This window comes from Lynx canadensis, chromosome C1, assembly GCF_007474595.2.
Source record: "Lynx canadensis isolate LIC74 chromosome C1, mLynCan4.pri.v2, whole genome shotgun sequence".
NCBI classification, from domain to species: domain Eukaryota; kingdom Metazoa; phylum Chordata; class Mammalia; order Carnivora; family Felidae; genus Lynx; species Lynx canadensis.
In genome coordinates, this window is record NC_044310.1 from 74,587,633 (window position 1) to 74,609,775 (window position 22,143).

At 38.7% G+C, this 22,143-nt stretch overlaps 1 long non-coding RNA gene across 2 annotated transcripts in view; it reads right to left on the reverse strand.

The window, feature by feature from the left end:
* Positions 1-22,143, reverse strand: part of LOC115521222 — a 97,414-nt gene that overhangs the window by 73,229 nt on the left and 2,042 nt on the right. The window contains exons 2-3 of one of the 2 annotated variants that reach the window (XR_003970993.1): positions 17,385-17,555; positions 15,956-16,079 (exon numbers count right to left, since the gene is read on the reverse strand). This is a non-coding gene — a long non-coding RNA (uncharacterized LOC115521222). Of the gene's footprint in view, positions 1-15,920; positions 16,080-17,384; positions 17,556-22,143 lie in introns of those variants that run through there. The other variant, XR_003970992.1, reaches the window with a different exon arrangement.

Sequence of the window (22,143 nt, forward strand, 5' to 3'; positions counted from 1 at the left end):
CCTCACACCTGACAATCCAAGACTCCTGATAACTGAAGCATTCTGCTTAACTCAAGAATATATGGCTGAACAATTTTACTGACCTACACAAATATTGAACTGGCTGGGTACACACCAATGGCAGCAAATGGGTAGCAGAGAGATACTGTAACTTAAGAACTTCCAATGAAAGAATGTACAATGTATGCAATTCACAAATTGATACTGTGGAGGAGGAGGGAACTGTCACCATAGCACCTATTAAATCATGTAAATAAGGATCATGTCAGAGGTGCTCACAGTTTCAACTCTAAGACCCAGAACACACTTTTATGTAGTAGACATTCAATAAATGATTGAATAAATTGATTCAATTACTTGTTGAATAAATTATTGAATAAATGAGTGAAAATTATGAATGATTGAAATGTATGACTGAATCAATAAATAGCAAAGGATTACAGTTTGAATCTAAACTGGATCTCCACATGTTTGGGCTGGTCAGGAAAACTTATGGGATAGTATACATGAAATATATTTACATATGAAACTGAGAAATAATTCTGGGAAATAATTCTGCTAGGTGTTAAGCAAATAAGAGATTCAATAACAGTGTTTCAATCATCAAAATGGAATAATGATTTTAAGAACGTCAAGATTTGTGTTAACTCAGAATTGTCTTCCATTCCATCCCAACACTCACAATCTTTCTGTGAGTCCTAAGGACAGAAGAAGCAATGTTGAAGGCTAGATTTACTAAAATGTCTATAACATATTGGAAGCCCTCATCAGTACATCATCAAGACCAAAGACGGGGGGTGGGGAGAGATTTATGATGTAGTGGGATGGCTGGTAGCCTTTGTTGACACCAATGGCTTTAGCAGTAATGGCAGGCATAAGGGTGCACCAACAGCTTCAGAGTGGAAGCTTTGAGAGTGATTAAAATTGCATTTGACACTGACTTCATTGCCCTCAAAATGGACATCAGTGAAAATATTATTTGTAGGACACCTGCATACCATTTCATGGATTTCAAATTTCCCATTGTCAAAGTCCAGAAGAATGTTCACAATTGTGAAATGTATCCTAAAGAGTTTCAGAAATATTTTGGAAAATTTTTGTGAATTTATAGAAATGTATAAAGGCAAAGGTTCAAAAATTATTTCCATTATCATATTTTGCCCCTCAATTGATGTTAACAGGGAATGACATACTTATATTTGAACACTGATAGACAATACTGGTGGTCCCATTTTTGATGGCACATAGCCACCAAGGAAAAAAGAAATGGGCCACACCTCCCTGTCTCTTGGAGCTATGAATGACCATACAACTCAATTCTCCACAAAGAATATGAGCAGAAGTAAAATATGCCCCCCTAGGGAGTTATTTGGCAAATCTAGAATTATTTTGGTTGTCACAGCTAGTGGAAAGGAAGATGCTACTGGCATCTGGTGGACAAAGGTCAAGGAATGCTGCTAAACATCTTACAATGTGCAAGACATCCTCCCTTCCAACAAAGAATTATCTGGCCCAAAATGTCTATGGTGCCAATGTTGAAAAACTCTGAATTAAATGGAAGAGACATAGCCTCCCCTTCTTTACCCTTGTCAAGTCGCATTAGGACATAGTAGTGATCCATGTTTGATCACAGAGATTGAAACAACACCCTGGAGATGACAGAGCAAGGCAGGACTCTGATTCTTCAAAGTTTCAGAATACAAAGCTCCCATACCATCTCAGACTTTAACTAAGAGTGAAGTGGGACACCTGGGTGGCTCAGTCGGTTAAGCATCCAACTTCAGCCCAGGTCATGATCTCATGGTTTGTGGGTCCAAGCCCCACAAACAGGCTCTGTGCTGACAGCTCAGAGCCTGGAACCCGCCTCAGATTCTGTGTCTCCCCTCTCTGCCCCTCCCCCACTCACACTCTGTCTCTGCCTCTCAAAAATAAATAAAAACATTAAAATTTTTTTAAAAATAAGAGTGAAGTAACATTCATTCTTTAATATACTGTTATTTTGAGTCCCCATTTCGCACACCTAAAGCTATATTGTAACCAATACAGAAGCTAAACTTTACTGAGAGTCCCTCCAGGTGGAATTTCAAAAAAAAAGAAGAAAAAAAAATCAAGCGTAGCAAATATCTTTTCTTTGCTATTTAGCATCCATTCCCCCATTTATCTAGTAGTAGAATTCTCTTTGGGTAAATCCTCCCATCTACATTCTCTGCTGACTCGTTTGGGTGGAAATGATCCCACTGCTCACCTCCATGGAGGACCTTGACTAACTTAAGCAAAACCTCACAACCCTAGGTCCTGGGCCATGGTCATTGTCTCTGAGAAAGACAAGCTTTCACTGTTCCACCAAATTTTGTAGATGCAAATACACAGCTCAGAAATGCTACCACCATCTCATCTTATTAAAGAAGCAACCTAGAGATGAAGCTCACACACAAAGGAAGAAAAGGTTGAGCAGTGATGAGAAAACCATCATTTGATCCCCCAGATCAAACCACATCTATGACAAGTCCTACCTCTGGCCCTTTCAAATGTATAAACTAATAAATGTGTTTTTTACACCAGTTTGAGTTAGGTATTCTGTTAACATGTAACTGAAATTTCCTAAAAGATACAGAAAGTTTTATGGTAGAAAATTTCTGATAAAGAGAAGTTTCAGTTTTAGGGTCTTTTGATTTCACTCAAGGGTTAGGACATCATCTGCAACATTTCCTGTGGCAGGAAAACAATTACAACAAAAGTTTTGCTGCTGCTTGATGTATATTTACTAGGGGAAGTGTGTGTGAAGAGATCTGAATCATTAATGTTTCTTGGTGTGATATATACATCCCTTAGACTTTTGAAATATTACTGCTACCTTCACACATGACATATCTTCTTCTATTCACCATACCTAACTACAAAGGTATTCAAATTTTTCTTTTCTCTGTCATTCTTGTGATTGTTGGTCAAGACTGGAGATGTTTAGTAATTATTCTGATTATGTTTACTCAATTTCCTAGGAATCATAAACTGTCAGCCCTAAGTAAAGAGAAGCTTGCATGGGGGTTTCTTAAATTTCCACTTCATTTGCCTTTTTCTTATTCTGAAGCTCCAGGTTTCCAACCATTGTCTAGGACCCTATCTTGTGCTCAACTAGCTATCAACTTCAAAGGAATGCTTGGAGACAACTCATGTTTTCAAGACTCAACTACTCTAATAATAGGATGTTAGGAAGGACCATGGCAGGTATTATTGGAAAAGTTTTCAGACTAGAAGACTTTACCACCAAAAGAGACAAAGAACATGCTTTTGTCCATGATAAGAGTTTGAGTAGCCTTGTTATTCTGTATTGTTAAAGGTAGTAGGTAGCCTGTGTGGTTGTTCTGGTTCTTCACGTACTCCAGTGGTCATGTTGCTCCTGAGTCTAATATGTGGAGGTCACTGTTACTCCAAGTCTAGCCTTTATTTGATTTAACAGCTGCGATTCAATAGCTGTGGAACCTAGAGAAAAGTATCTAGCCTCTCTGCAACCCAGTTTCCTCCTCTTTAAAATGAGAAGAGATGGGAATTTTTTTATTGAGTACTCTGACAATTGCAGTGTTTCAATTTAAAGTGCCATGTCTTAAAAACCAAAAGCTTTGGTCTTAGCAATCTACTTTTCAAAGGTTGGTTTAAAAAAAAGGACAAAGAGAGCTGCCAGGGGTAGCACAATTCAATCTAGAACTTAAGGACAAAGAACAGCTGCAAATGAGTAAACCACACACCTTTCACACATCAGATATTCTATGGAACTAGCTACTATACCATTCATAAATAATTCAAATGAACATTTCTCACCTGGCAGAGCAGCTACCTTGAGAATTTTGCTGAACTATACTCACACTTGCCTCAGGGCCTTTGCACATTGTGTTCTTTCTATTTGGAACATTCTATCATCTCTCTTTGTCCTGATATTACCCATACTTCCCATGACACATAACACATTTCCCATATTTTCTATGAGCTTTCAGCTCTCACTGTACACATCATTTTTGTGGAAAACCTTCCCTAACCACAACCCTACTTGATCCAACCATCCCAGTTTCCTTCTCAGTTATAGCCTTTCCAATGTGAACTTAAGTAGTCTATGTACCATTTACACAAGAGTGTAAGTTCCATAAGGGACAGGGATCATGTCCCTTATATGCAAATGTTAAGTACTCAATTAAATACTTGTTGAAAGAAGGAAGAGTAAGACAGATAGATGGATAGTTGAATAGTAGGAAGGATGAATAGATTGGTACAGTGAATCTCTTCATTCTTGCCCTTTGCAAATTTATTTTTTTATTCTCAACTTAGCTAGCATACAGTGTCTTGGCTTCAGGAGTAGATTCCCGTGATTCATCACTTACATACAACACCTAGTGCTCATCCCAACAAGTACCCTACTCATGCCCATCACCCACTTTCCCCGCCACCCCAAACCCCCTCATCCCCATCAACCCTCAATTTGTTCTCTGTATTTAAGAGTCTTTTAGGGTTTGCCTCTCTATTTTTATCTTATTTTTCCTTCCCTTCCCCTATGCTTAACTGTTAAATTTCTCACATTGCACATATGAGTGATATCATATGATACCTGTCTTTCTCTGACTGACTTATTTCCCTTAGCATAATACCCTCCAATTCCATCCACATTATTGAAAATGGCAAGATTTCATACCCTTTCGTTGCCGAGTAGTATTCAATTGTGTGTGTGTATATATACACCAGATATATTTTTTTAATTTTTTAAAATATTTATTTATTTTTGAAAGAGACACAGAGTTAAGAGTGGGAAAGGGGAAAAAAGAGAAGGAGACATAGAATCTGAACAAGGATTCAGGCTCTGAGCTGTCAGCACAGAGCCCTATGTGGGGCTCAAACTCACGAATTGTGAGGTCATGACCTGCGAGTTGGACACTTAACCGACTGAGCCACCCAGGTGCCCCTATATACCACATCTTCTTTATCCATTTGTCAGTTGATGGACATTTGTTCTCTTTCCATAATTTGGCTATTGTTGACAGTACTTCTATAAAGATTGGGGTGCATGTGCCCCTTCAAATCGGCACTCCTTTGTCCTTTGGATAAATTCCTACTAGTGCTATTGCTGGTGGTAGGGGAATTCTATTTTTAATTTTTTGAAGAAACTGCAGGGTGGCAGCACCAGTTTGCATTCCCACCAAGGGTGCTAGAGGGTTCCCCTTTCTCTACTCTCTGTTGTCTCACCAACATCTGTTGTTTCCTTAGTTGTTAATTTTAGCCATTCTGATCAGTGTGAGGTGATTTCTCATTGTGGTTTTGATTTGTATTTCCCTAATGACGAGCGATGTTGAGCATTTTTTCATGTGTCTGCCATCTGGATGTCTTCTTTGGAAAAGTGTCTATTCATGTCTTTTTCCCATTTCTCCACTGGACTATTTGTTTTTTGGATGTTGAGTTTGGTAAGTTCTTTATAGATTTTGGATACTAACCCTTTATTTGATGTCATTTGCAAATATCTTCTCCCATTCCATAGTTTAACTTTTAGTTTTGCTGATTGTTTCCTTTGCTGTACAGAAATGTTTTATCTTGATAAGGTCCCAATAGTTCATTTTTGCTTTTATTTCCCTTGCCTTCAGAGATACATCTAGTAAGAAGTTGCTGTGGTGAGGCCAAAGAGGTTGTTGCCTCTATTCTCCTGTAGGTTTTTTGATGGTTTCCTGTCTCACATTTAGGTCTTTCATCCATTTTGAGTTTATTTTTGTGTATGGTACAAGAAGGTGGTTCAGGTTCATTCTTCTGCATGTTGCTGTCCAGTTCTCCCAGTACCATTTGCTAAAGAGACGGTCTTTTTTTTCATTGGATACTCTTTCCTTTTTTGTCAGATTAGTTGGCCATATATTTGTGGGTCCAGTTCTGGGTTCTCTATTCGATTCCATTGGTCTATGTGTCTGTTTTTGTGCTAATACCATACTGTCTTGATGATTACAGCTTTGTAGTACAGGCTGAAGACCGAGACATGACACTTCCAGCTTTGGTTTTCTTTTTCAACATTACTTTGGCTATTCGGGGTCTTTTGTGGTTCCATACGAATTTTAGGATTGTTTGTTATAGCTCTGTGAAGAATGTTGGTGCTATTTTGATTGGGTTTGCATTGAATGTGTAGATTGCTTTGGGTAGACATTTTAATAATACTGTTTCTTCCAATCCAAGAGCATGGAATATTTTTCCATTCTTTGTGTCTTCTTCAATTTCCTTCATAAGCTTTCTATAGTTTTCAGCATACAGATCTTTTACCTCTTTGGTTAGGTTTCTTCCTAGGTATTTTATGGTTCTTGGTGCAATTGTTAAGTGGGATCTATTCCTTGATATCTCTTTCTGTTGCTACATTATTGGTGTATAGAAATGCAACTGATTTCTGTACATTGATTTTATATCCTGCAACTTTGCAAAATTCATGTATCAGCTCTAGCAGTTTTTGGTGGAATCTTATGGGTTTTCCATGTAGAGTATCATGTCATCTGTGAAGAGTGAAATTATGACCTCTTCTTTGCCAATTTGGATACCTTTTATTTTGTTTGTTGTCTGGTGGCTGAGGCTAGGATTTCCAACACTATGTTAAGCAACAGTGGTGAGAATGAACATCCCTGTTGTGTTCTGATCTCAGGGGGAAAGCTCTCAGTTTTTCCCCATTGAGGATGATTTATCTGTGGGATTTCATATGTGGCTTTTATGATGTTTAGGTCTGTTCTTTCTATCCCAACTTTCTTGAGAGTTTTTATCATGAAAGGATGCTGTATTTTGTCAAATGTTTTTTTCTGCATCTATTGACAGGATCATATGGTCCTTATCCTTTCTTTTATTAATGTGATGTATCACATTGATTTGTGAATATGAACCATCCCTGCAGCCCAGGAAAGAATCCCACTTGATCATGGTGAATAATTCTTTTTATATGCTGTTGAATTCGATTTGCTGGTATCTTGTTGAGCACTTTTGGATCCATGTTCATCAGGGATATTGGCCTGTAATTCCCCTTTTCAGTGGGGTTTTTTCCTGGTTTGGGAATCAAGGTAATGCTGGCTTCATAGAATGAGTCTGGAAGCTTTCTTTCCATTTCCATTTTTTGGAACAGTTTGAGAGGAATAGGTATTAACTCTGCTTTAGATGTCTGGTAGAATTCCCCTGGGAAGCCATCTGGCCAAGGACTCGTATTTGCTGGAGATTTTTTGATAACCAATTCAATTTCTTCACTGGTTATGGGTCTGTTCAATTTTCCTATTTCTTCCCATTTGAGTTTTGGTAGTGTGTGTCTAGGAATTTATCCATTTCTTCCAGGTTGTCCAGTTTGTTGGCATACAATTTTTCATAGTATTCTCTAATAATTATTTGTATTTCTGTGGAGCTGATTGTGATTTATCCTCTTCATTTGTGATTTTTATCTATTTAGGTCCTCTCTCTTTTCTTTTTGAGAAGTCTGGCTAGGGGTTTATCTAATTTGTTTATTTTTTTCAAAAAAAACAGCTCTTAGATTCATTGATCTGTTCTACTATTTTGTTGTTGTTGTTGTTTTGGATTCTATATGGTTTATTTCTGCTCTACTCTTTATTATTTCTCTTCCTCTGTTGACTTTGGGATTTCTTTGCTGTTCTGCTTCTAGTTCCTTTAGGTGTGGCAGTTAGGTTGTGTGTTTGCAACCCTTCTTGCTTCTTGAGATAGGCCTGGATTGCAATGTATTTTCCTCTTACAACTGCCTTTGCTGCATCCCAAAGGGTTTGGATTGTCATGTTTTCATTTTCACTTACTTCCATATATTTTTTAATTTCTTCCTGAATTTCCTAGTTGATCCATTCATTCTTTAGTAGGATGTTCTTTAACCTCCATGTATTTAGGTACTTTCCAATATTTCTTGTGGTTGATTTCAAGTAACATAGTATTGTGATCTGAAATATACATGGTATGATCTCAGTCCCTTTATATTTGTTGAGGGCTGCTTTGTGACCCAATAAGTGACCTATTTTGGAGAACATTCCATATGCACTCAAGAAGAATGTGTATTCTGCTGCTTTTGGATGAAAAGTTCTGAATATATCTGTTAAGTCCATCTGGTTCAATGTGTTATTCAGAGCTGTTGTTTCCTTATTAGTTTCTGCCTAGATGATCTGTCCATTGTTGTAAGTGGAGTATTAAAGTCCCCTGTAATCATGGTATTATTATTTATACATTTATTATACATGGTATTATTATTTATACATTTATGTTGTGATTAATTGACTTATGTATTTGGGTGCCATCACATTGGGGTCATAAACATTTACAATCGTTAGTTCTTCTTCTTCTTCTTGATTGGGGTCATAAACATTTACAATCGTTAGACCGCTTAATTATGATGCAATGCTCTTCTTCATTTCTTGTTATAGTCTTTGTTTTAAAATCTAGTTTGTCTGGTGTAAGTATGGCTACTCCAGCTTTCCTTTGACATCTAGTAGTATGAGAGATGGTTCTCCATCCCCTCACTTTTAATCTGCAAGTGTCCTCATGTCTAAAATGAGTCTCTTGTAGTCAGCATATAGATGGATCTTGGTTTTTTTTATCCATTCTGATACTCTATGTCTTTTGGCTGGGGAATTTAGTCCATTTACATTCAGAGTTATTATTGACAAATATGGATGCAGTGTCATTGTGTTATCTGTAGGTTTCATGATTGTGGTGATGTCTTTAGTCCTTTGTAGTCTTTGTTGTTTTCCATTCACAGAGTCCCCCTTAGGATCTCTTGCATGGTTGGTTTAGTGGTCATGAACTCCTTTAGTTTTTGTTTGTCTTGAAAGTTTTTATCTTTCCTTCTATTCTGAATGACAGGTTTGCTGGATAAAGGATTCTTGGCTGCATATTTTTCTTATTCAGCACATTGAATATTTCCTGCCACTCCCTTGTGGACTGCCAAGTTTCAGTGAGCAGGTCTATTACTACCCTTATGTGTCTACCCTTGTGGGGCTAAGGCCTGTTTGTCCCTAGCTGCTTTCAGAATTCTCTTTTTATCTTTGTATTTTTCCAGTTTGACTATATGTTGTGGTGTTGACCTGTTTTTGTTGATTTTGAAGGGAGTTCTCTGTGCCTCTTAGACTTGGATGCCTGTTTGCTTCTCCAGATTAGGGAAGTTTTCACCTATAATTTGTTCAAATAAACCTTCTTCCCCTTTTTCTCTCTCTCTCTTCTTCTTCTGGGACTCCTATGGTACAGATAGTACTTCGTTTCATTGAATCACTTAGGCTTCTAATTCTCTCCTCATGGTCTAATAATTTCCTTTCCCTCTTTTTTTTCAGCTTCATCATTTTCCATAATTTTCTCTTCTATTTCACCTATTCTCTCCTCTGCTTCTTCCATCCTCACTTCCACTGTATCTAGTTTATTTTACATCTCATTTATAGCATTTCTTAATTCATCATGACTGTTTTTTAGGTCTTTGATCGCTGCAGCAATAGATTCTCTGCTGTCTTCTATGCTTTTTTTAACAGACTAATAGCCTAGCTATTAGTCTTTTGACTTTTATTCTAATTCTTGTTCAGATATATTATTATATCTGTTTTGAGAAATTCTCCATCTGTCATTCTTTCCTGAATTTTCTTTTGAAAGGAATGCTTCCATTTCATCACTTTGGCTAGGTTTCTGTCTTTTATGTGTTTTGATAGCTTGTTATGTGTCCTGCACCTTTCAAGTGCTACTATGTTAGAAAGGGGACATACACTGTCCAGGTCCTGGCACTTCAGGAAGTGCCTTTTGCAAATTTAAAAGATGACAGGCCCATCTACGATTGGAAAGCTTTTTTTGTTTCCAAAGTATTTTCATATCTATTACTTTATGTTGCCTTTCTAAGGGAGAAAGAAACAAGGGAAGATTTCTCTTTTAAAATGCGGGTGTAGGGGCACCTGATGGCTCAATTGGTTAAGCACCCAACTTTGGCTCAGGTCATGATCTCATGGTTCATGAGTTCAAGCCCCGCACCGGGCTCTCTGCTGTCAGTGCGAGCCTGCTTTGGATCCTCTGTTCCCTCCCCCACTCATGTGCCTGCACTCTGTCTCTCTCTCTCTCTCTCTCTCTGTCTCTCTCTGTCTCTCTCTCTCTCAAAATAAACATTTTTGTAAAATGTGAGTGTGAAGACTGTTTGAAAGACAAGAGAGTGCAGAGACTACAAAATGACTTAAGAAAATATAGCTGTATGTATGGAAGTCTGGGTTTGCGAGCTCTAAGTCTGTATTTGTTTTGTTAATCCACACTCCTCTCAGGTCTTTGAAACTCAAGGGTTCTAGAACTAAGGAAGGCCACTGAGAAACCCAAGTAGTGTGACCCTCATATGCAACATGAATCTATTCTACTATCATCTTAAAATATTCAATCATTTGCATTAGTAAAAATGAAGATATATTCAAAGATGTTATCAAGAAAATAAACTAGGTTAATTGAATATAACCTACCTATAAACATACATGGTGCCTGGACTGCACACAATGGCCGTGTGTTTTGCATGTTGTTGTTTTCTAAGGGATTGTGGATTGCAGTTTGATTAATTGTACTAATTCTCAGACTCAAACTAAAAACTATATAATTCTTAGGTCCTTTTTATGTCCTTTATAAGCCTTCTTTGGAGGTCTTGAAAATGACTTTCAGAAACTGAAATTAGTTTTCTTTCTAATCCCCTAGAGACCAATGCAGTGAATTTCATCATGCCATGATGATTAAAAATGCTAAAATGAGTCATGATATAATTAGGAATTTCTTTGTCCAAATCAAGCCCCATGAACTACATCTAACACCAGTTCCATTTACAAAGGCAGTCCATCTTTCTTGATGCTGAAGACAAATTTTGGCAAGGGACATAAAAATATTACAATTTTAGGTATATTATTAGTCAGGCAAATTTCTCTTTCTCTTTTTTTAAGGTATATGGTGGTAAAGTGTCCCAGGTGGATTGACAGCTTATACAAAGACATAGTAGGAGAAAACAAGAAAATTATCAGAACTACAGGGAAGCCAGCAAGACTGAAATGCAGGTAACAAAAGGAAGAAACTTTTACTCCCTTAGTAGCTGGTAGAACAATTCCCCTAGGAGTGTAACACAATATTTTTCAAGAAATATTTTAACAAGCTACTTGGGATGAGAGGTGAGACCCCAAGGGACATATCTAAGCTAAAAATGATGGTGTTAAGCAAGAATGGGATCTTGAAATAGAAGGACACTTTCTTTTGCTAAACCCTTGTATGGAGCTGGAAAGGTACATTTATAAACAGGAGCTGGAGCAAGACAAATCACTCAGGATAATAAAGAGATGAGTGCAAAGAGCTTGGTGTGAGGGTGCAGGAAGTGGGGGAGTAGATCCAGGAAGACCGTATACGTTGGAGGAAAAGTGGAGACAAAGAAAAAAAATCCTAGGAGCGCCACAGCTGAGAAGGAACTTTGGAGAAAAAAAAAAATGTCAACTAGTGAATTAAGGGGTTGTTGCTATGACAGAATATCCTTTTCATCTTCTCTGTGAATTCTGTGTTTCCTACCAAGACTTTTGTAGAAGTGGGCTCAGGATAGAGAATGTAAAGATATGCAAAAGTTCTATGTCCATGTGAGTGCAAAATTAAATTTTAAAAAGGCTGCTTTTGTAGAGGAGACAGCTGACATCTGGGCTTATATACAGTGTAAGAGGACAGTGATAAGGGATGAGCCTGGAAGAATAAGTAGGATGATTTTATGAGAGGTCATGTGAGCCATCTTAAAAATATGCCCCTTATCTTTTTTTTAAAACTGAGTTGAATCCTCAGCAGCTTTTTTTTTTAAGTTTATTTATTTTTGAGACAGAAAGAGACAGAGCATGAACGGGGGAGGGACAGAGAGAGAGGGAGACACAGAATCGGAAGCAGGCTCCAGGCTCTGAGCCATCAGCCCAGAGCCCGACGCAGGGCTCGAACTCACAGACCGCGAGAATCGTGACCTGAGCTGAAGTCAGACGCTTAACCAACTGAGCCACCCAGGCGCCCCAATATGCCCCTTATCTGCTTCCCCTTATCTGGAGGAAGCAAAGAAGAAATGTCCATAGACAGTTAGATCCTTTAAGAATCTGGTACTTGAAAGACAAAGTTAGATCTAAATATAGTTTGGACGTTATTGGCACATAGATGGCACTTGAAGCTACGTGAATAAGTCAGACTTCCTAGGGATGGTTTATACCAGAGAAAAGAAGAGAAGAGGAGATGTGAGAAAGAGAGGGGAATAATGGAAAGAGAGAGGAAGAAAGGGGAGGGAACGGAGGATAGACCATAGGAAACACCAATATTTACAAGATATGTAACGGTGACTAAGATGGAACAGCTATGATGGCAAGATAAAAGCTAACAGTGCATTGCCTAGAATTCAGGGCGAGACAATGTTAGACAGACATGAGGTCAGTGTCAAGTGCTGCACACAGATCAAATAAGATAAAGGCTGAAAATTATCCTTTGGGTTTTAACAACACAGTCAATATTGATCTTGGTGAAAGCAGTTTTAAGAGAAATGGGAGAGGGAAGCTATACTGAAGAATGAATGGCAGATAAGAAAACAGAGATTAAGAGTAGAAAAAAAAAAAAAACTCTTTCAAAAAGTTTCCAGGGCGCCTGGCTGGCTCAGTTGGTTGAGCGTCAGGCTTTGGCTCTGGTCATGATCTCACGGCTCATGAGTTCAAGCCCTGCATCAGGCTCTGTGCTGACTGCTCAGAGCCTGAAGCCTACTTCGGATTCTGTGTCTCCCTCTCTCTCCGCCCCGCCTACTTGCACTCTGTCTCTCTCTCTCAAAATAAACATTAGAAAAAAATTTTTAATAAAAAAAAATTTTTTTTAAGTTTCCAAGGAAGAGAGGTATAAAAGGAATAGATGAAAGGAGACATGACATTAAGGAAAATGTTTTTATAATGGTACCTTAGCCCAGGTCTTCTAGGAAACACACCAGAAGTAAGGATTAAAACACCAGTCTTCATTTGTGAGATGCAAGCCCAGGATAACAAGGGTAAGGAAAGGAGGAATAAAGCAAGGAAATGCAAACCAATGCGAAGAGCTGCTCTAAAGCACTGACTGCCACTTCATAATGATCCACCAAGAAGCACACTAGGCAGTGCACTTCGGTGGCTCAGTCAGTTAGGGTCCAACTTCAGCTCAGGTTATGATCTTGCGGTTTGTGAGTTCAAACCCCACATCAGGCTCTGCACTGGTGGTGCGGAGCCTGCTTGGGATTCTCTCTCTCTCTCCCTCTCTCTCTCTGCCCCTCCCTCACTTGTGCGCACCTTCAAATAAATAAACAAACTTAAAAAGAATAGAAAGATACACAATAGGTTGCTCAGCAGGTATATCTGCAGGCCTTTTTGAAGGGCTATAAGAAGGAAGCACACCTGAGAGTAGTCTGCAAGGGATGGGCAAGAGCCTTGGGAATTTACTTTTTACTTTGCTACTCTTGATTCTCATTGATCAGGATTCATCCTATGACAGACTTACTCCTCCACACTTCCAGGCTATATCATCCAGCCCCCTGGCAGTCATCACAGAAGTCCAGTTCCAGGTCCTAAGTGTAGTTAGTAATCCAATCTGAATGAAACATTAAAGACACCGTGGAACAAAGGGCTCAGTGTGTGGGCCACCAGAGTCATGTAGGTTCAAGGCACCAACTGAGACTGCAGCAAAGATGCAGCGATGGCAGTGGTGACAAACAACACAGTCCAGGGTCAAGCAGTGTCTTTATTTAAAAAAGTAATCAGAGGGGCTCCTGGGTGGCTCAGTCAGTTGAGCATCTGACTTCAGCTCAGGTCATGATATCGCTATTTGTGGGTTCCAGCCCCATGTCAGGCTCTGTGCTGACAGCTCAGAACCTGGAGCCAGCTTTGGATTCTGTGTCTCCCTCTCTCTCTCTGCCCCTCCCCCACTTGTGTCCCTGTCTCTCAAAAATAAATAGACAAACATTTAAAACAATAAATTAAAAAATTTTTAAAGTGATCAGGAGAGGTCTAAGAAGATGCCCAAAATCAGTGTTCAAATTAGTGGGAAAGACTTAACACATTTAAATGTCACTAGAATGGAATCAATAGAAAAGTTGAAGGTACAGGAGGAAAAGGGATCTCTTTGACGGGAAGGTTGGGTATTAAGAAAAAAAATAGGTAGAGGTACAAGTAATTTCATAGGAGAGGTGAAAAGAAGTTGTAAATTCCTTGTATAAACTCTTTTAAATTCCCTCCGTCCTGGAACATATGTATTTCATGCTCACATCCCTGATACTACATGGGCTGGGCACCAAGAGAAAATCCACACTGCAGTCCACTAACCTTGATCTAGCCTTCCTCTGCCTTTAGAAGTCATATGCAAGTTAAAGCCCTGTGCTCTTTGGGGGCAAAGACCCGAGCTATAAAGTGGAATAAGCTAAAATAATCAAATGTTATCAGTTGAATCACTACATTGTGCACCTGAAACTAATGTAACATTGTGTGTCAACTATACTGAAATTAAAAATTTTTTTTAATAAAAATAAAAACCCTGGTCCAGAACAGATGGAACTCTTAAAGCTTTGACAACAGCAAACTTGAAACTGTTCATAGGAATCTTCCAGGACCAAGGACTCCCTTGAAAACCAACACAGGAAGAAGCAGTCCACATTGGGGAAAAAAAACAAAAACAGAATTTTCACCCTTAAGAACTAGAAAAAAAGAAAACTCTGAAAAAAAGTGAAAATAAACATATTGAAATGTTCAAAATAATGAAAGAAGAACATAATAGGGAAATTTAAAAAACTATGTTTTTAAAACATAATAATGCGGGGTGTCTGAGTGCCTCACTTGGTTGAGCATCCAACTTCGGCTCAGGTCATGATCTCACAGTTTGTGAGTTTGAGCCCTGAGTCAGGCTCTATGCTGATGCAGAGCCTGGAGCCTGCTTCGGATTCTGTGTCTCCCTCTCTTTCTGCCCCCCCCTCCCACTCATGCTCTGTCTCTCTCTCTCAAAAATAAATAAACATTTTTTAAAACAATAAAACATAATAATACAGAATTTAAGCAAATGAAAAATACAATCATTAAAATTAAATGCATAATGGATGGGTTGAACTATAGACACCACTGAAGAGAAAACTGATTAATTAAAAGATGGAACCTAGAAAATCAGTCAAATACAGCTTAGAGAAAAAAGCAAATGGAACACATGAAAGCAGAGTTAAAAGAAATCATGGATAGAATAACAAATTCCAACAGACAGTTACTAGGGATTTCAAGATATCAAGAATCAAAAGATCTAATATTGAAGATATAATGGCAGGGAATGTTCTAGAATTGAAGAAAGATCCATGTATGAAGCATGTCTCATATACCATGTTAGCGTGTATTTCAGTCTTAGTATCTGTCTTACCTGTCTCTTATTTGAGCTAGGCTGCAATGATCAACTGTTTTTGCAAACACAACATTATTATATCTTATCTCATGCCCAGTGCTACACATGTCTCACTCATTGCCCTGGGCTTCTATATTGATATCAGGGCCAGATGCTACAGTATCCATATAAGAAAACACCATAAGTGAAAAGGGAGTTAACCCTCTATGGGTTGAATCTTTGACATCATTTTGCCTCCACCATCCACATACTTTCAGTGCCAGGTGTCAACCAATAGTCTCATAGCGATAGACCTCCAGGCAGGGGTGTTCAGTCACATTATCAGATAAGCTGGTACAGTGGACAGGGGACTAAAGCTGGGAAGCCATTTCCACATGAGGCTAGCTACTGTTCCCAGAAGTGACTGCTAACTATACAAATATACTCAGCTAATGATTCCCCAATTAAATGTCCTCCCGATCCCCAAAACACTTCCAATATCAGCCAACTCAAGGGCAAATATGAAAGAAGGATATTAGTCAGGGTTCTCCAGAGAAACAGAACCAAAAGGATATATATCCATTTCGATATTTATTTTGAGGAATTGGCTCACAGCGTTGTGGAGGTGATCTCAAGATCTGCAGTCAGCAAATTGGAGAATCAGCAGTGGTGGTGTAGTTCCAGTCCGAAAGCCAGCAGGCTGAAGACCCAAGAGGAGCCAGTGTTTCAGTTCAAGTCTGAAGGCAGCAAAAGAGTGAAGTCTTAGTTCATCAGTCAAGCAGGAGATGTTCCCTCTTACTTGTGAGAGAGTGAGTGATCAGCCTTCAACCGATTGGATGAGGGCTACCTACATGGGGGTGGGGGGCAATCTGTTTACCGAGGTCTACCAACCCAAATGTTAATCTCATCCCCAAACACTCTCACAGACGCCCAGAATAACATTTGAACAAATATCTGAGCACTTCATGGCTTAGTCAAGCTTACACATAAGTGATTTTAACAAATTGCAGTTAAAGTATTCTACTTTTTCAAACTTCACAAAGCATATGACCAAATGAGCATTTTGAAAGGCCCATGCAAGTGAGGGGCCCTGAGGCTAAGCTTCATTAGTTTCAAGCATTGTTGAGTGACTTAGGTAGTGAACTCACATAATATACCCCCCAATTCACAGTGTCAAAAGAAAGTACCACTAACACCATCGACAGCAGTTTTTCTTCTAAATTTAGGTTTTGTCTAGAATTTTCAATACATAGGATACTCCATCCCAGGGTCCCCACCGCAGAGCCTAGGGCTGCCATATGCCAGCTGATCATGTGAATAACATTGAACTATTCCAACTCTTTTTCATTTTGTTTCATTCATCACAATAATTGCTGCAACCCTTCCATTCCACTTGAAACAAGTAGCAGTCTTGAGTTTGGGGACAATAGTCGATTCCTGATCTTTATCAGACAAAAAAGCGACCCTCATTGTCATTGAAATTGTAACTGGTGAAGGATTTTATGCTACACTATAGGATGCAATGCAGTCCTTCCAGCTTTTTAGTGAAACCTGATTTTATTCTTTTTTTTTTTTTTTTTTTTTTCAAGTTTATTTATTTTTGGGACAGAGAGAGACAGAGCATGAACGGGGGAGGGCAGAGAGAGAGGGAGACACAGAATAGGAAACAGCTCCAGCCCCCGAGCCATCAGCCCAGAGCCTGACGCGGGGCTCGAACTCACGGACCGCGAGATCGTGACCTGGCTGGAAGTCGGACGCTTAACCGACTGCGCCACCCAGGCGCCCCAAAACCTGATTTTATTCTTAAAGGAAAAATCATTTATAATTTTATATTTTCTTTTTTAGGGAAATGAGTTTTTACTATTTCCACAAGGTCAACTATCAAGGTAGCTCTGATGCCCAGGATACAAAGTCTCATGTGAATCAGCACCAAGTAAAGCACTGAGCTAGGAAAGTCACTTTCTGAAGGTGTCCGGGGCCCTAACTTTGCAAGTCACTTCAAGGAGAAGGTAGGGGAAAGGATATATTTACTCTTTCTATACCTTAAGAACGACTTCTTTTCCTTCTCCTCCTCCTCCTCATCTTCCTCCTCCTCCTCTCAATTCTACCAGATGGAGATTGGAGATGTTGGTGATCTGTTAATCCCAGAAGCTATCAAGAAAAGCCAAAAACTCTGAATTGCACCCCATCATATTCCTAGTGGAAAGTGTAACCTGGGGGAAAAAAAAGGGTTACAAGTCAAAATCTAATGAGGAGATTCTAAACCAAGACATAAAACCATCCTTCTTTTAATCCTCTACAATCTGAGTAACAAGAAGAGCGTCTCTCTTTCTCAAGGATGTCCTCATCCCAGAAGAGGGTCCTATCTAGGCCACTGAAATATTTCTGCCCAATTCTTCCCCTTATGCTCTAGAATCTCAAAGAAATTGAAAAATAAAGGGAATATGAGGGAGACAGAAAGATATGAATGGAAGTTAGTATATCAAAGGTGGTATATTAAATTTATATAGGGGCACCAAAAACTGAACTTTTATTTTCTGGTGAAAGACTCAAAACTAAATTCCAGGGTTCCCCCCCCTTTCCCTAAACTCTCTTAATTGGCATAGCAGATAAATCTGTGTTCTCTGCCCCATCCTAAATTATAAGTCTTATGTCCAAGTACACCAAACATTCCTGGTTAGTATCCTATCTTCTACCACACCTATACCTTCACTTCCCATCAGCCAAGTTGCATGCTTATACAAAATCAGTTTGTGATTTGTTTTTATTATTCTAATTTCTTTATTGAGTTAAAACTTTATAAGCTGGGGACTTTTATAAGCTCATTCAGTTAAGTATCAGGCCCTTGATCTCAGCTCAGGTCTTGATCTCGGCTCAAGTCTTGATCTCAGGGTCCTGAGTTCAACCCTCACATTGGGCTGCACACTGGGCATGAAGGCTACTTAAAAAAAGTGTTTTTTTTTTTTCTATAAACTGACGAAATATGTGTGAGAAAAGAGGGAGATGTAGATTTTTATGAAACTTAAACTGAATGTTTTGGTAAAAATTAGATAAAGGCAGTTCCAAAAAAAAAAAAAATCAAATTAAGTGTGAGTGAGATAAAAAGATTGGTGAAAAAACTTAAAATCTCAAAGAATGTTACACTAAGACTGCTTTGAAAATATCTCTAAACTTTTGTTCAGCTTTCAAGCAACTAAAACTGGGAAGTCATAAACAATGATTTATGACTATGATTAAAACAAAAATAAAAACAACTTAGAACAATGAATGGATTCACATTCAAAAAATAAAATAAGTCCTTAGCCCAATATCAAAATATTGGTGTATGTATGTATATCTTGCGGTTTAATATAAAATAAAATGTCAATGTGTGTCTCATCTTGAATGATTCCCCACTTTGAGTCATTAAACTGATTACCATTCTTAGGGGCACCTGGGTGGCTCAGTCTGTTAAGCATTTGACTTCAACCCAAGTTGTGATCTTGCAGTCTGTGAGTTTGAGCCCCATGCAGGGCTCTATGCTGACAGCTCAGAGCCTGGAGCCTGCTTCACATTCTGTGTCCCTCTCTCTCTCTCTCTCTGAGTCTTCCCCACTTGTGCTCTGTCTCTCTCTCTCTCTCAAAAAAAAAAAAAAATTAAAAAAAATTTTAGCTGATTACCATTCTCTACAGCCTTCCACTGTGCAACATGTCCATGCTTATCTTCCACATGCTGTGTTCATTTGTTTCCCGATGACTGCCCAACAAACTAAACTCTGTGGTCTTAGCAAATTCTACATAATTTTACCTAACTTAATTTTCTAATTTTATTTTCTAGTCATATATTTTATTGGGAGCCCAACAGGACTTACAATTCTCTGAATACATGTTCTAATTTTAAGCTCATGCCAGTCTCTTTAATTGGAAGAAAGAGAGGAAGGGAGAGAGGGAGGGAAGAAGAAAGGAGGGCAGGAAAGGAGGGGAGGATGGGGAGGCTCCAGTGACAGGTGAGAGGCAGTGATGATTTCATCGCGTCACAGATGCGCTCAGGGCATTTGTCCTCCCAGTCGGCTCCAGCTACCCACTTATTACATATGATCAAAATCTATGGATTCGCAGTGATGTGCTCAAGTGCTGTTAAATGTGGCAAGTGTGGGGAATACATTAACACACGAAAGAGTATAAATGATATCAATCATGTGGAAGAAAGCAGAATTCAAAATTCCTATAAGCAGAATGTAGGTACCTAAACTTAAAAAGGACAATGTAAATTTTGAGTGATGGAGAAAGCTGATGTTCATTTGACTATTTTATTTTATAAATGTGCTTAAGTTCACAATAAAAAGAAATTTATAAACATATAGAAAACACATAGAAAATGTTCTACAAGCTGAAGAAATCAGTTATAACACGATTCAGGAGAAACTAAAGTACTCTGGTTAGGATGGAGTAGACAGGACTATTAGTTAGCAACCAGTTGAGCCCAAACCTGGGTTTTTGAACAACCAATAGATCATGTGATTTCAAAACAATTTCTAAAATAGCACATATTGAATCTTTTTAGTCTCTTTATTTCTTCCTCATTCTTGAACCAAGGGGGAATTAATAATTTGATTATTTTTTTATTCTTTTGCATTACTTTTATGCCTGTAATTTTATTTTTCATTGGTTCAATAGTTTTCCTTAAAAGTGACAGATTTATAAAAACTCTAAGATAGAAAAGAGCTTGAGCAATTATCTTCCATTTCCCTACTTTTAGACAGCATCACAATAATGCTATCCAGGCAGATGATGAGCTATGTTATTTTTTTAAACCTCGAGAGGAGAAGATTCTACAATCTCGCAACGTTAACTACTCTCACTGTCAGGAAATTCTTCCATATATAATCTCAGTCTCTCATACTGCTGTTCAAATCAGTTTCCACTTGGCAGAGCTAAGTTGATATTGAGAACAGCTGGTCTTCGGCCTCCATGTAGCAATTCCTCATTTGCTACCTCTGTAATGTAATGACAGTGAATTTTCTGCATAGCTTTGATTTAGTCCTTAACTTATATCCTTCTCCAAGCTGATTAACCCCAGTTCCCCAACCCACCCAGGGAGTTCATTCATACTCTTACCTATACTCCCACATCGCTTTGTACTATCTCTACCAGAACATTATCACAGTTTAGTGTGATTATATGTTGCATGACTATCTCCCCACATCTCCTTATGTCTTATTTGTGTACTTTTCTCTGTGTTTGACATATAATAGGTCCTCAATAAATGACTAATGAATCCATGAATTGATAGAATGGCATCCAGATAAACCATTTTCTTCTAACCATTCAGCCATGGTTGTGGCTGTCTTCTGCTAAGATTCTTTTAATTACAAGTAACAGAAACCACTCTAATAGTTTGAGCAAAAACAGGGAATTGATTGTAAGAACAGTGGAGTATCTTACCAGATCTAAGGAAGAATTAAACCAAGGTTCAGGAGGGTAGGAACTAGTGCAATTCCATGTATTTCTTCTGCAGGAGGTGGTGGGCCTTCCTTCCAGAGCAACAACTTCCAAGAGCATGGTGGCTCTCCTAGCAACATCTCTAGTTCATGACAGCAGTAAACTGATGGGCTTACTTAGGTCAAATGACAGGCCTAGTCCAGTCAGCCATGGTCCAGAAGACTCTTTCCTAACTTTGAGATGTCTGTCAGAGTGGGGGCAAGGAGAGCACATATCTATGCAGCAGCAGCCCCTTAGTAAAGGGGAACCCTGTGATGTGAAGCCACCACGAGAGGTGCCTCCTACAAATACTCACTGATCCTTCAAGCCCATTGTCACTGTTGAGATCTTGTGAGGATGTCAGAGAGCTGAATAAACAAGGTAATTCGACCTCACTTTTTTTGGCTTATTTTTCTTTCAGCTTCTGGTACCATGATTTAAGAAGATAAAAACCTGTCCTGCTCAGTTGAAGCATAAATTTCCTTTGAACCAGGGATCAGTGCTTGAGCTAATGACAAATATTATCACAAGATTTACGGCACACACAAAAAATCTTTCTTTCTGAAATTCAGTGCACTTTTTATGTCACTGAATTGGTAGCAGACTCCTCCATGAGATATTGAATAAATAGGTAGTGGCCAAGACCCCTAACACCATTTCGGTTGGCTCAGCATGGTTTTAGCAGCCTGTGTTGAGCTTTCTTATGAGGATATCTGCCCCAAAAAAGACCCCAGAGAAGGAGGGAAGGAACATCGGGTCAGCCACATAATAATAACACTTCACAATAATTTAGCAGTTTTCAATCCAAGTCAGAGTCTTCCGTACCTTTTATCTCATTTTGCAATTGGAATTAAACACCTACAATAGATGAAAAATAGCCACAGGTTCTTTCTAGTTCCTCCCACAAAGTGAAGTCAATTGTCCCACCCCTTGAATATGGGCTGGCCTTGAGATTTGGTTCGAATGAATGAAGACAAAGTGACATTGTTTGTATTCAAAGCCTAGGCTTCAAGAGACCTTGTGAACACGCCACACAAGCTGACAAGAAACCACGTGGAAACTTTTAACTTTGGGGGTGTTTTCTGCATAGAAATATATAATGTACACATCACCAAAACACACAGGTAATTCAGACTATAAGAAAAGAATGGGGGGGGGGGGGCGCGGAGAGAAAAGAACAGGGACCCAATAAAGCATTTACCATAAATATATATTTCAAAGTATCTCTTGCCTTTGATTCGGTGTGGCATAACACACACACACACACACACACACACACTCACATATATCTATATATGTATTCTTTTTAACCCATCAAATTTATAAGCAAGTTAATCTTGGT